The following is an 11764-nucleotide window of genomic DNA, read 5'->3' as shown; positions in this document are numbered from 1 at the left end:
TCTGCAACAGCAGAGCTCAAAGTGCTGTGTTCAATCTTAGTTGCAGCCAAATGAGCCCTCCGACTGCCTGGGAGTCAGCTGCAGCTCGTCTTCACTCTAGTTGTGGAGGGCGCAGCTCGCTGGCCTTTGTGGAAAGCAAACCGGCAGCCCTGTTGCCCAGAGCTTGGGCTCTCACCAACTGAGCCACCCGACCGCCCTGGCCCTCCATTATTTTTAATTCCATCTTTCCGTCAATATTAAAAAATAACAAACACACTAGGGATAAGAAATCTACATTATATTAGAGGCTTGACTTTATTAGATGTGGAAGAGACTTTTTGGAAGTCACTGATTGAAATGAGATGCTATAGTAGTTTTTATAAAGGGGGAGAGAAGAATAAAGGAGTCTTTTGCATAAAAGGGTAAAATTTGAGCATGTTCAAACCAAATGGGGACGAGTCAGTAAAGAGAGACAGGAGGGGGATGTCGGGAAAATATTGTACAGTGATTGCAGAGGGTCCCTGGAAAAGTGAGAAGAGGTGGGACCCAAGGCACAAGTAGCAGATGACGCTTGTCTGGGAGAAGGGGCTGGTTTTGTGGCTGGAATGAGGTGATTGATGTCAGATGGTTCTTATTTCTCTGTCCAGGAGGGGACGTCCCCTGCTGAGAACGGGGAAGGACAATGGATAGAGAAGTTCAAGGACGGAAGAGACCAGAGAAAGCTGAGAAAGTCGCGTAGAGAGCGAGTGAGATGACAGCAGACATGAAGGATTGCGTGAGGCAGAAGCAGGTCCCGCAGGGTGATGTGGCCAATTACAGCCGTTTCATTGCAGTATCACGTCCACTAGATGTGTGAGGTGTTGAGGAGACTGTTACCATAGCGGCCATTGTGTTCTCAGAGGACTTGACGTGGTCAGACAATTGTCATCATGGTGGCGGTGAAAGCATAGTTTGCTGAGGCCATTTGCCGTCCTGTTGGTACAAACATGAGTCACTAACTGGGCGATCGCCCTGGGTTATCCAAAGATTTGAAGGGAGGATGCTGGCCTAGTTCTGGTGGGAGACACTTTCATTTTCAAAATAAGTGAGGAATTCATAGATACCCTTGACCCCGATGTATGTATTAAATCTGCTTATTTTTCTCTTGCTAATCTGTCTCATGTCTATTTGATTATTAGAGCAACCAAAAGAATCTTGAAGGTAGAGGAAAGTTTCTTCCTCCCCCACCTAAGCAAGTAATCAGATAGTTAATAAAAGGTGAACTTTGGGAATATATCTGCATCACTGCAATAAGATTCAACAATTTAAACTAACTTAGTCTCAGGACCAAAAGACCAGATCAACGAAATAAGGAACAATCTACCATTTTAACTTCTGGATGTGAAACTTTTATTAAAGTTTCAAAGGCGGGAATGAAGAGGAACAAAACTTTTGCCTTTGGGAATATTGATTTTACGCTAGTTGTTAAGAAACAAAAGACTCAAAGAACCTTTGACCCTCCCCCTTTCCTGCCTAAGAGATTCAGATGGAAAGACCCGGTTTAGGAAGGGGACCTTGGCATAAACTCCTTAGCATGAGGTGGGAACACGCCCCTTGGAGACTGCTGACCACCCTTCCCCCGTGTCCCATTATTTTTTTGGCTTGCCTAACAATGTAACTTCTGTGAGCGTGACACTCTTGCTAGATTACCTGCAAAGCACCCAATCTGACCTCACTGTCCTTGGAATTTTTACGCGTATGTGAATTCCCCATGCACATATGTTAAAATTCAGTTTTATCTTATTAATCTGATTCTGTTCTGTTAATTTGACGATTAGTTCAGCTAGAAGAAGGGCCACTGGGAGAACAGGGAGGAAAGGAAGGAAGATGTGAGGGGAAACAAAGAAAAGAGACATCATTCCTAAGAAAAGGTGCAGCTACAGCTAACTGTCATGGATTACAACCCTAATAGCATTCCAGTCAGGGAACAATCTCCACAGCTCCTGTCCCCTGGACAGTTCCTACAAGGGAATCCCTCCTCCAATGGGAAGGAGTCGTCAACAAAGACACACCCTGGCAACGCCTTGGGGTCATCTGTCACTCCACCCGTGAATATTTCACGCCCTCATTAAAATATAATCCTAAATTATCTTTGTTTGGCCGCAGTCCCTTTCCTATTGTGCCTGTCCACACCTGCATTTTGGGAGTATATCTCTTTTAATAAATCCTGATCTGCTTCCCTTTGTTCATGAGGCATTGTTCCTACATCCTGGAATGCCTTCCTGTCATGGCTCAGACCGGCTCTCCGATAGCACAAGGTGAAAGCAAAAGAATTAGTTTTTAAAGCCCTCACAGTTCTGGAGAGCCTGCAAGGAGCAGCACTGGCTGGGGCACTGCGAGCTCCTGGAAACCTCTGCAGCTGGGCGCTCAAGGACGTCTGCCGGCAGAGGGAAGCGGTGTTTTTGTTTTTCCTGTCGTCCTACCCAGTCTATTTCTGTGGGGTTTGGGAGAATTCAGACGTGCACAGTGTCCTTTTCCTCTCTCCTACATGTAGATTGGCAGGAAAAAATATTTTTGAAGCTAGTTTCTCGGGAGTAGCGACTCACAGGTTTTCGTTATTGAATCTTTCCTCCCAGAGGTGGTCATTTTTTGTATCTACGTCTCTTGTGCTGTTTTTCATGATAAGGAAATACCACAGGGACAGAAAGCCTTTGGCTTCCTTGGTTCAGCTGTGAAAAACCTAATTGGTTTGAGTAGCTCTCATGCACGGACTCTGGTCCCGCTCCCCACAGAAGAACACAGGACATGCTGAGGCCAAAAAGGAGCACCCACGGAGCCATAGATAGGGGAGACATACCGCTATATTCCCGCTGGCGGCTGGTTGGAGACACAGGAAGCAGGAGCCACACCATCTGCAACCTGCGATCCGCTTCTCTGCCAACCAACCAACTCCTTGCTAACTGCAACCTGCCGTCCGCTTCTCTGCCAACCAGCCAACTCCTTGCTAACTGCAACCTGCCGTCCGCTTCTCTGCCAACCAACCAACTCCTTGCTAACTGCAACCCGCCGTCCGCTTCTCTGCCAACCAGCCAACTCCTTGCTAACTGCAACCCGCCGTCCGCTTCTCTGCCAACCAGCCAACTCCTTGCTAACTGCAACCCGCCGTCCGCTTCTCTGCCAACCAGCCAACTCCTTGCTAACTGCAACCTGCCGTCTGCTTCTCTGCAAACCAACCAACAACCAACTCCTTAGCGCAGCCAATGGCTCACTGATTACAGCTAATGGTCATTTACTACCTGCGCCAGCACCTTTCCAGTGAGGCCGAGCGCCTGGAAACCTCTCTGGGACTCTGTCCCCACATTAGCTATTAAAATCCTATCATCAGTGGCCAGACTATGGATCCTTTGAATTGGAAAAACTTCTAAATTGGAAAATGTGTTAAGAGAACTCTCATTGACAAACAGCTGTTTTATTGGAACCTAGAGAAAGACCACATGTTTAATACAAAGGGATACAAGGAAATTTATTCTTAATCTTTTGAATTACTTCTTCAGCTTCTTGTGTCTTATAGATGCTAATATCAACATTAGGTATAAAAAAGGCAAAAGGGAAAATCAAGAGCTGTATGAATGTTATAGAGACACACGATTATGAGAGATGGTATGTTGAAACAGGCTGTAAAGGATTTAATAACCGATCAGAAACTTGACAGAAACGGAAGCTGACTTTTCAGTCTGATAGAAACGAGAGAGTCTCAGCATCTCCCCTGGGCCCCCTGCCAAGTGGGTCGGAAATGCAAGCACAGCCCACAGCTGCCCCGACCTGCTGGGCTACACGCAGGGGAAAATGGGAAAAGGGGCATTTTTGAAAACACAGGCTTCCCTGTGCAGCCTGGCCCCCCTTTTCCCTACCTCCCTCCTTAAAATTTCTGAAAACAAATAAAACCCCGAGCACAAGCCCCTTCGCCGGAGACAGCGAGACCCCAACCTCACAGGACTTGACCTGCCACGTGTTCTTTTCCTGAATTACCTGTAAATCTCCTATTTTTACATTTAAGACCTAACAGCCCACTCCTACCCTTGTCAAAAATGGTGTATTTACCTGCGTTTTCCTCACTGTCTTTGGAAATTAAATGTTTTGGAGAATTGCAGGTGCTCATATATTACAGCCCCTGGTCTCTGTCCGCGGGATGGAAGTGAGAAGGGGCGCGAGTCCTTTCTCTTTCCTGAATTTCCATCAGCAGAACGAGCGGGCTTGGGCCTGGCAGTGCCGCACACTGTGCGGGAGCCCTGACAGCCTGTCGCCCCCCGTCCCGACCGCCTGTGCGACGAAGGCCCGCGCTCTCTCATTACCTTGTGACCCCCCCGGCTCCGGGGGGCGGCGTCCTCTGCGCTCCGTGTGGCGGGGCCGCTGCGTCCCGGCCTGAGCCGGAAAGAGGCTCGTTGGCGTCTCACTATTTACACCTCACTGTCCCCGTCCCGACGACGGGCCCTTGAAAGGGGAGAAACTTTTGTTCATCCCGACAGACACGCCCTCCCGTGACGTGGAGGCCGCCATGTTTAGTTTATCGCGAGAGACCCCGACCTCGTGACATGGCGGGCCCACTGTTTTATCGCGAGAAACACACCTCTCGCGCGACTTGGCGGTGGCCATGTTTTGTTTACCTGAGGCCCCTCGCTCTCGGGACATGGTGGCGGCCATGTTTATCTCGAGAACCCCTGCTCTCGCGAGATTCTGGCGGCCATAGGGTTAGGGTCGGGGTCAGGAGTCAAGGGTCAAGCGTATCTTTGGATTCTAAGCGATTCATAGGTATCTATTTCTTCATGTAACAGAATGGAAAACTGTGAACACCGGCTGAATAGTGACTGTAGCTGCACCAGCGTTTATTAATCTATTCTCTCAACTGTTCTGTACGTTGGACGGTTGGGGGGGAAGTGTTCTGCGTGTATCATCTCTACAGACCCTCCGCTGGTTGCTGTATGGAGCCCATTGGATGTTCATAAGTTAGTAAGTTATGTCTAATGATAATATTCATGACTGGTTGCTGCCCAATAGTCAATGGCAAGAGTGCAGCACACAAAGCATTTTCCTTTTCGAAAGTGAGAAAATGTACCTTAGGGGACAGCGTGTGACCGTCCTTCACCATCTGTGATAGAAAATGCAGCACATGCCTCACCCCGAAGGGTCGTAGCATCAAAATACTGTCGTTGGCGATTCTGCGACTCAGCCCCGTCAGCGGCGAGGAGACGCGGGCCCTGCCGTCCTCCTTCCCAGCAGCTTTGCAGGGACGCGCTGAGCTGCTCGTCGCACCCCATCGGGCGCGGGCCTGCTGGTCCCCGAAAACCTACGGCTGACGTTGTTTCACGTCTGCACTTCTCATAGAAACTTTAAAATGTGTCTGTCCAGGAGGGAGTTTAGCTAATTCATGCGGATGAAATGTGTGATCATAAAAACTGTTTTTCAGGATCTTGTGGAACATTTGCCAAAATACTTCTGTCCCCGTAAGTGCATGACACTGTCACAGCCACCAAGGTTATTACGACAAGGTCTTCAGGGTTCTCAGCTTGCGCCGCCTTGCTTTTTAGTTTATTTTAAAATAATGTACCCTTGTGATTAAACGGCGACCTGCTAAAGGCGGAGCAATCAGACGCTAAAGAAGAAAGAGGTTAAACATCAAGTCTTACTTCTATTATCTCTAAACTCTAGTCCCTGTAGAAATTCTGCCAGTGTTGTGTAAACACTCGAGTTCAAAGTGGGGTGTGGGTGTGTGTTTATTCTTGATACGGATTATTTTTATGTTAGTGAATAACTGTTACTCAGCTGGATTCTAAGTCCTCTTTATGATTTGCTTGAATTATTAAGTGTTAGAATCTTGTAGGAAGGGCTGCATGTCATCATTTTGTGTGTATTTTTCTTTACATGTAAATAAGCTAAAAAGAGGAACTGATTAATTTTTGGTATCTTGTCACAAGCATAGTTTGGTATTTGTAGGTTTGTGAAGTGATACTATTTCACAGATAAAAAGCAGGATATTTCCTCCAAAACCGTATCTCAGAATGCCACAGAAATTATGCAGCTTTGAGAGAGTTCGCGAACGGTGGACGAAGGCAGGCTCTCGAGTGGCTGCATCTACTTTCTGGTCACAGGTGTCCTATGAATGCGACATGGCACTTGAGTTTGTCACGTTTTAATGCAGTGCTTTTTGTAGTAAGGTTTTATTCTCAGAGTATCATCATTTCATCTACTTCAGAGTAACACAAATTCTGATTTATGAACAAAAATGAGTTAAACAACAATTCAAAAAATAGAGAATTGTGATTATAATAAAAAATCCTGAGTGTGTGTATTATAATTTCATGACTTCATTCTATCTCTATCTTCTCACACAAGTGGGATACTCCACTTTCCCTTCCCGACAGCGTGCTCAAAATGCAGAATGTGGTGACTGTTCACGATACCCAGTTTTACACACAAATTCAACAAAATCATGTTTTAGAATAAATTTTTTTCTCATAACTCCATCTAAACTGTATATTGTTTTTCCATAATTTCTTCTGGTATTACACATACATCTGACGGTACAAAAAAATGAACATAAAAAATTAAGTAGGATACATTTTCCACAGATTTTCCGACTTTCACATAGAATCCTTTATACTCGTCCAGGAATTCATTCTCAAAATCCTTTCCAATCCAACTTCTTGGAAATCCATCATGTACATGTAAATCATTTTATACAAGCAATGATATAAAAATGAGGACCTGTTAAATGTGTGATAATTAACTGTCATAAACAATTGTAGTGTCAATTATCAGAAAGAGCTGTTATTAAAGAATGTTGTTGCTGTTGTTGCTTAAGAATTTTTCAAACTTTATTTCTTCACATATCAATATCTGGTAGTGAAACAATAGGCAGAATTGCTTATTAACTTACCAAATTTGATTATAAACAGCAAAATCTCGCACTCATTACACTGATTTTCTCGGAATGCATGAGACCATCAAAGGACTCACCGCAGCATTTTGGTGGTTCTGCCACTCTCCGTCTCCACATGTTATCTGCTTGTCTCCCTGACGTTCATACAAGCACTGGCATTGGTATTCAGCTGATGACCCTGGAGCATATTCTGCTAACGGGAATGTGGTGATGCCTCTATTTTGAGTAGGTGGAGGGGGCCCACATTTTCCTTTAGACTCTAAAAAACGGTATTATTTACAGTTCAAAGAAAAACGCAGGTTAACATAAGCAAATAAAAACAGCAAAATATGTAATATGAAGACTTGTGATTTCTGATGACAGAAAAGACCACTGACCAATATTCCATCCCTGCACTCAATTTCTTCTGGTCCCTGAATGAGAGTTTTCTTGACACAAAATAGATATTTTTTTCTCCATCCTGATAATTCACTGTAGTTGTCATTTTTTCAGTTTTGGGAATCTGAGGTGGAGGTGGACACCTTCGTACTTCTAAAAACATTAAAATTACATTTCTTGATGAAAAGTCATAAGTTAAAAGGATAATTCAGTAAACAGAAATGTCAGTAATAATATATTTTAAAGACCAAATTATAATGTTATGGTCTTGTTTATGTTCTTTGGGTGCATGTCTTTTATTTTGCTTTTATTTTGTTCTTTGTTTTATAATGCTTGTTTTAAAGCTATAAATATCGATGCTTTTGTTGTATCTCATAGATTTCAATGTATACTGCAATCACTGCCATTTCATTTAAATTATTGATAAAGCACTTTTTAAGTTTTCCATATTTGTGAGATGGATGAATAAGGTACGTAGGTCTCTAATTCTGTTATTTTTGCTTTTAATTTGGAGAGCGGTTTAAGGACTTTTTTATATTGAAATTTGTTTGGAATTCTGTTATCACATGGAAATGATCCCTTGTCTTTAATTGATTGTATTAAAATAGGACAACAGAGATTGTAAGACAAGGATTATTACAAATGTTATAAAGCATTATTTTATAATTACAAAATTAATTCACAAGCACAAAGCAGTTATATAAGTATCTAAAATATTTCAAATAGACATAGCAAAGATGAACAGAACTAAAAAAATAAATATCCAATTCCACAATTCTACTTATCAATACTGACAGCCTTCTTACTCTAATAGGACAGTGAGACAAAAATTTTTAAAAAGACATCAAAAAATTTTAAGTGTGCACCTTTTTAACTGCGTCTGAAAACTAGAGTCTGCATGTGCTTTTATATGAAAATGGAACCATCGAAAAGATGGAAAATGTGTGGTACAATAAAACATGAATTTTAAAAATATGGAAGTCTTACACAGTACAAGCTCTGACAACAGAATTACATTAGAAATCAATAAGAATGTCCCCCCTCCACACACAGTCTCCCTCACTTACCTGTATTGTTTTTTGTAAAACCTGTGTCCCCCACTTACCTGCAACCACCTTTGTATAACCACTGTTCCCCTTACCTGTACCCACAGGTCTTTGCACAACTAAATTGACTGGAAATGCCACATTTACTGGGAGCTTCTCTTCCTGGGTGAGGCGATGGAGAGAATGAGGGGGTTACTCGGAGGTTGACATTCAGGAAATTGACTAGGGCAGAGAGAGACAAATATGGGATGGGTGACAGCTCCGAGGCAGAGAGTTGGGGTGCACATGGGAATGGTAACTCATGAAGCAGTAACGTACACATGCAGCAGACCTGGGGAGATATTGCTTTATTCACTCGGGAGAGACACCTGGGCGAAAAACGAGGCCAGCGATTCGGGAGTTAATGGGCAGAGACACTAATGAGATGAGACTCAGGGAGAAAGACGGGCTGAGAATGATGGACTCAAAGCAACGAAAGACACCACACAACCTGTGGTTTTGCTTTATTCACTCGGGAGGGGTACTGGGGAGTGGAGACTGGAGGGAATGACGAGCAGACGACGGCAGCCTCATAAAGGAGGAACGTACACCTTGCCGTCAACATGCGGACATTTTGCTTTATCAACACACGGAGTAGTTATTAAAACTGTCTTTGGACTTCACGACACAAAGCACCTCCCGAACTTTCCAGCAGGTGCTGAAATTCCGAATCTAGTCTCCATCCACAATGCATAAGGCTGACCGCAAAATACTGGAAACAATCACGCTGAGCCATATGTCTATACCAGCAATTAGAGAGTACGCAGGCCCCATGGAGAGGACTTTCTCTCATTATAGAAATGACCCAGGCACCTCCTATTGGAGAAGGGTCCTACAGAAGACAGGGGGAGTGATAGTCTGTGTGTCTGGAGTGGACGTGAAGGTACAGAGTGATGGTCCTCACAGAAGCATAAAAGGACACACATAAAGGTAAGAGCAGGAATATGTGTCCCGCCCTCTGAGAAATCGCCCTGTCAGAACGGCCAGCTTCATAAAGTAGCAAGTGTCGCCAACGATGTGAAGAAAAGGGAGGCCTCGTGCCCTGTTGCTGAGATTGAATATCGCTGCAGCCTCTGTGGAAAACAGTATGCAGGTTTCTAAAACATTAAAAATAGAGCTTCCTTACGGCCCAGCAATTCTACTTCTGGGTGTTTATCCCAACAAATCCAAAGCATGATTTCACAAATGCATCTGCACCCCTGTGGTCATTGTAGCATTACTTACAGTATTACTTACAGTATTATTTACAGTATTATTTACAGTATTATTTACAATACTCAAGATGTGGACGCATCCTATCTTTCTGTGAATAGACGAATGTATAATGAAGTTATTGTGTATGTGTTTCAATGTTTTTACCTGTACGTGTGTGAACACACACACACACAACTGACTGCTCTTCACACACAATGGAGTATTCCCCACCCATAAAAAAATGAAATCTTACCATAAAGTGTAATATACTGAGTGAAATAAATCTTCACACATTTATCATTTCACTTCTATGTAAAATGCAGAAAATAAACACACGAAACAGAAACCGACTCATACATACAAAACAAATCAACAATTTGACAGTTGACAAATTGGGTACGTGGGTACGTGGTGGGGGTCTATGTCAAAATGATTGAGAAGTACAAAATGCCAGGTATATAGTCCTGGGCTATGAAATAATGTCATAACTGCATTGTGTCAGACGGCCACTAGACTTCCGGGTGAGCACAAAGTATATAAACGTCTAATTTACCATGTTTTACACCTGAAACTAATATATGTTGTCAACTATAGTTTAAAACAAATTTTTTAAAGGGCAACATAGCAAAGCAAAACTAGCTGTTTTAGTCGTGAAACTTACATGGATGGTTATGGCTTCATCCAATCTCCCCATCACGAATAAGTTCCATTCTTTTCCAAATCAGTTTTCAAGTTTATCTTTACTTTTTTAAAAACATTTAGATGTTTCTGAAACCTCACAATTACCCAAAAGAAAGTCATTAGTTAACAAATGGGGGTTTTATTTCATGGTTTTAGTGCTGAAGGAAGGCTTCCGTATATATACTTACTCACTTTCACTCTGTTTTTGGGATATTCCTCAGTCTCAGTGTGGCTTCTTTATATCCTTAGTTACAGTGCTTCAGTTCAGCTAGTGTTCAAATGATGCTGGAGGTTACTCTATAATTTATTGGTAATTTTGGTGTGACCCTGGGATGCAGTGGCCTAGATAGCATTTACCTAATCCACCATCTTGAAAGTCTATTTTTAATTTTTTAAGTGAATTGTGTTTTGTTGAGGAGTTTCAAACTTAGAAATTCCCATAAACCCCCAGTTGCCAGTATCATAAACATCTTACGTGAGTATGGAAAAATGAACAAACCCATTATGATTATTATTAACTAAAGTCTCCACTTTGTTTTAAATTCCCTTATTTTCCAATGAGTGTCCTCTTCTGTTTTAGGATCCCATTTACGATACGACGTTACATTTATTGTCAGCTCTGCCTCGCTTCTTCTGAACTCTAACCGTTTACTCGTTTCACAAATATTCCCCATACTTGTCACCGTCTTAAGTGTCGGAAGAGTTGCCAACTAGATTTTATGGCATTTGTGACTTCACTTGCCTGGAGAACAGCACTGAGGGCTGTTCTGCAAATGCCCATGACTCATGGGCATGGCGTACGCCTGTACGGTCTGAATGACAGCCCCATGGGAAAGAGGGGATAGCAGCACGTGTGCCCAGTGTTGCTTTGGCCCAAGCTGTTTACAATATAAATGAGATGGAAATAATCACCCTTTACGTGTATAAGCTTACAGCGCATTGATGGGCCTCCACTCGTGCACGCAGAACCCTTCAGCCGCAATGCATGCCATCGCTCTTACTCATCTGAAGTTCAGTGATCACATATAAGGTGCTGGGTTCTGGGCGACGTGATGGGGAAAGCAGATAAACCGCTACTGGACCCTGGACCTGTAACTTGCTATCCACGTACACTGGACACCAGTACTTATACCCAAGGACCTTGTACGGAAACAGTGCCCATTATGGGATCAGATCAGAAAAATGGTTGTGCATGTTGTGTTTCCGTTTTTAGTAAGATGGACGTTAATAGAGCGGGAAGGAGGGAGTGAGTCCAAGCTTGCATCACCACAGCGGGGACCACGGTGGGCGGAAGGTGCAGAAACTTTCTCCCAAGTGTTTTCCAGGAGACAGAGAGGAAGCTGCCATTTCACTTGCACCGTCCAGGCAATGAAGCCGATACACACACCTCATTATTCTATAGGCCAATACACAGGTTTTCAGAACATGCCGAGGGAAGGTTCTTCTCAGTCCGACAGTGAATAGGATTGATACAACCTAGAGACAATATTGCTCCAAATGAGACACAATATCATGAATCTGACATGAAATA

At 43.3% G+C, this 11764-nt stretch overlaps 1 protein-coding gene across 1 annotated transcript in view; it reads right to left on the bottom strand.

Moving 5' to 3' along the window:
• Positions 1 to 271: 271 nt before the first annotated feature.
• Positions 272 to 11764, bottom strand: part of LOC109453648 (treslin-like) — a 162508-nt gene continuing 151015 nt past the window's right edge. Inside the window, exons 37-39 of the mRNA XM_088789403.1 lie at positions 4060 to 11709; positions 3022 to 3036; positions 272 to 2877 (exon numbers count right to left, since the gene is read on the bottom strand). The gene's annotated coding sequence lies outside the window, so the exon portion shown is untranslated. The remainder of the gene's footprint in view (positions 2878 to 3021; positions 3037 to 4059; positions 11710 to 11764) is intronic.

Source organism: Rhinolophus sinicus, chromosome 13 (genome assembly GCF_057876585.1).
Source record: "Rhinolophus sinicus isolate RSI-liver-muscle chromosome 13, RSI-T2T, whole genome shotgun sequence".
NCBI lineage: Eukaryota > Metazoa > Chordata > Mammalia > Chiroptera > Rhinolophidae > Rhinolophus > Rhinolophus sinicus.
This window is presented reverse-complemented; position numbering and strand designations above follow the sequence as displayed.